The following is a 3899-nucleotide window of genomic DNA, read 5'->3' on the forward strand; positions in this document are numbered from 1 at the left end:
TGGGTTATACAAAAATATAATTGATTATATTTGATTATAACTAACTTTCGTTTTAAGCATTAAACATACTATGAAAACTCACAACACCCTCTTTTCAAAACGCAAAGTTATCAAATAGCAACAGCAAAAATTGTAAGCATACATACATATTCAAAAACCGTCAAGAAGCATTCTCATTATGGGTTTATACAAGAATATGATTGATCATATATGATTTATAATTAACTTTCGTTTTTAAGTATTCACTTCATACTATGATCTCAACACTGCGCTCCCCACTTTCATTCTCCTCAGCTTCTTCATACACTGCAGCTTCAGCTGAGGCAGCAGCGGCAGCTTTCTGGCTTTGGATAATGTGGAGACTGGCCTGTTAGCTTTCTGCTTAATCAATTCTGCTTCTTTTTCTGCAAAGGCTAGTTTAGCATGGGCAGCTTTAGCCTTAGCCTGTGCTTTGGTGGCTGAAGACGTTGATGACTCTTTGCTTGAGTTCCGTGATGACTTTGAAGACTTTTGAGCTCTAAGACACTCATACTTCTCTGTTGGCTGCTCTGTTTCACCACTTGCTTCTTGCTGCATACTGGTGTGACTGTCCTCCTTAATATACTTTCCTCCTGACCGTAGACTCATGGTTGCTGAGTGTTCGCTTCGTGTGCTTGAGCTCGCTGTGCTCTGATCTTTTCACTGTTCTGCCCTCGCAGTGTGCGGCTATGCAAAGCTAGACAGGTAGCTAACAACTTGAATGCTCCAATAATCACAAGGTTTTGGCTTTTCTTGATGTTTACTGTACGATTCTCATTGTGAAACTAGAAATACAATACAGAAATAAAGCATACATTAGTACACATATAACTGATATACATACATTAATTCAATTAGTCTGCATCTCATACATACACTCATACATGTACACAGCATCTGTATGTAATGCTACTAATTAAACCCATTTAACCAAACAAATACAATCCACCATTTTACCATCAAAGGCATATGAAAACAACAGCTTACTGTAAATTTAAGTGCAATAAACACGCCAACATTAATAATGCAATAAGCCTAACATAGTGCATTGTAATAATGCTACGACTAGCAAGCTAAATGTAAAGCTAGCTGCTAGCTAAATAAAGCATGGTCTAACAAAACTCTTCATACAGGGAAAATGTTACAGACTCACATTTTCTACAACATATTACACAGGTTATACATTATGTTCTGGTACTTACAGATCAATAGTATCCAAAGCAAAGCGTAATAATAAAGGAACTCTGCAGCACCGGGAGTCGGCTGCATGTCGTGACGTCAACTGAAGAATTCCCTATTACATGCACACATCCTAGGTACCACAAACGAACACAGGGGGGCAGTATAAACAATGCAAATCAACCTTAATGATGGATATGAAACAGTTTCACTTTGAAACTAATATTCATCTTCCAAGAAAGGCAACACACTCCCCGCTTGGTATAATACCATTGTACCACTACCAATACAACATACTCTAAAAATAAGCCTTAGGCTTCAACATACTCAGTCCTTTCTGTAGGTTTCTTCGGAAAGAACGGGGTTGAGTCTTCTTGAGTAGGCTTTGCTTAGGGGGTGTCTTTCCCTTTTCAAGACATTTGAGCTCGTCATTAAAGGCGTCGTACTGGACGGAGCGAATTATGACGTCTTAGCGGGTGAAAGCTTACTTACTGCTGAACGCTTCTTTGAAAAGCTTCCAGCCCATGTGTTCTGCATTCTCTGCATGGAAGGAACATGTGATGAGTCTGGCTGTGCCAAAGAGTGTTCTCCAGCTTGATAATCGCTCGAAGCGTTGAGAACCCAACTGGGATCCGGAGGCTTTAGTGACCAGGAGCCGTCACATCAGGGCCGTATCTCTGCATCGGCTTCAGTCTTCACGAGGGTGAAAAGACTTGACTCGAGTGTCTCCTCTGCATTGGCATGAGACAGGATGGCATGGACCTGAGAACCACGTACTCTGCTTGCAGGTGGGCCGCTGGTATAGACCTGGTTGCATGGTCTGCTGGTTTGCTGTCTGTGGAGACATAGTGCCACTGGCGGGGTGCATGGATTGTCTGATGCGAGTCCACTCGATTTGAAACATACACATAAACCTTCTTTTGGGCTTGTAGATGTACCCAAGCACAATCTTGCTGTCCGTGAAGAACTTGACAGCATCCACATCCAAATCGATCTCATCTATGATTAACTCGTATAGTTCAACAGGCCAGTAACAGCTCCACAACAGCTCGAGACGTGGAAGTGGTGTGAGCAGGCTCAGCTTGTTAATTTTCCAACATCTTCCGCATGAACTCAATGTAGTGACTTTGTATTTTTGGCTTTTTCCTCAAGAGTTCTCCGAGTGAGCAGAGACGCTTCATAGCTTGCTCTCTGTTACTAGGAAGACTCTGTCTGGGAGAGCGGAATGGCAATGGTGCCGACCCAGCTGTTTCTGTCATCTTGGTAAACCTGTTCATCCATAATGCTCCAGGAAGGCCTTGTCATCCATGGATAGTTGCTGGCTTGTCATCATCCTTGGACCTTTCAAAGACTGAACACCCTAGGCTATCTGTACCAACAGTGAGTCCTGTGTATTTCCCACAGACAGAAGAGATTGGCCTATGATTTGTGTCATGCCACTGGTAGTCTTCCTTCACCAGAATACTGTTTGCACATGGACTAAGAAAGGATGTGCGACCGTTGTTCAACAACGTTTGTTTTGTAGACGTTGACACCCGCTGTTTGAGGACTGTGGCCCAAACAGGCTTCCCCGACTATGACCCATCCTAGGTCAAGTCCGCTGCGCATAAGGAGCATGGGTGAGGCCCGTTGATTTGCTCGCTCACCTTGTGCACCCTTAAGATGTCTCTTCCTAGAGCGGAGGATTGGAGCGTCTGGGTCCACAGCTGCAATCTTGTCAGCAACTGGCAGTAGGTGGGGGTGATGGCCAGCAAACGGTCTTGGAGGGGAATTTCCAAATCCTATCATCCGGCATCAGGGTCACACTCGATTAAGGTGGGGAGAGAAACTGTTAATTTCTCATCCAAAGAACTCTATCATGAAGTTACTAGCTCTCCTACCTGAAGTCTCTGTTGTTCCTGAACAGGTTTTCAGCGTGTATGAGACGAGCTTGCCTTGACTTTGAAGAGATCGAAGAACTCTGTCTTTGCCAGAGACCTGTTACTTTGCTCATCAAGCACTGCATACATCTTGATAGCTGTTTCCTTTTTTCCTGCAGGGATATGCCTTGACCAACGATCTTTGAGCATGAACGTGGCTGTAAGCATTTTCCGCACACCTCTGTACACTTTGAGGTGACTGAGAAGATACACTGTCGCTTTGTTCATGGCTCTCCTCTTTATCATTCATAAAACTCCTCTGTGGTCCGAGGGAGAGGACCTGGATGCAGGTCTGCAATGTGTTTTTCACTGTTGCACTCAAAGCACTTCACTGTTGCTTTGCAGTCTCTTCTAAGTGTCGGGTCGACCCACAACATCTGTAGCATATGCGGTTATCTCTCAGGTATAATTTTCTCTCTTCTATAGACTTGCATCTGAAGCATTCGGCACTTCTTGAGTGGGTGTGGCTTCTTATGTATCGGACACTGACGCTCTGGGTCATCAACTTTCTTCTCAGCAGGACCCCGCTTGATTGTCCGAGGTGTCTGTAGGAAACATCTGTTTTGGTGCACACTCACCGAGGTTTTGTTGCTGTACTTCTCAGGCTCCTCCGTTTTGGAAGGAGCATGACTGCTTGAGGGTGGTGAAAGTGAAGCATGGATCATTTCTGATCTTCCGCCTGACGTCGTACAAACGAAGAGAAGACAGAGAAAGGGGAAATGCCACTGCGTGGTCCTCCTTATAATTGGATCCATGAGCTATCCATCGTTCTTGAAGATTAAA

The sequence above is a fragment of the Gymnodraco acuticeps genome, unplaced genomic scaffold, assembly GCF_902827175.1.
Source record: "Gymnodraco acuticeps unplaced genomic scaffold, fGymAcu1.1, whole genome shotgun sequence".
Classification (NCBI taxonomy): domain Eukaryota; kingdom Metazoa; phylum Chordata; class Actinopteri; order Perciformes; family Bathydraconidae; genus Gymnodraco; species Gymnodraco acuticeps.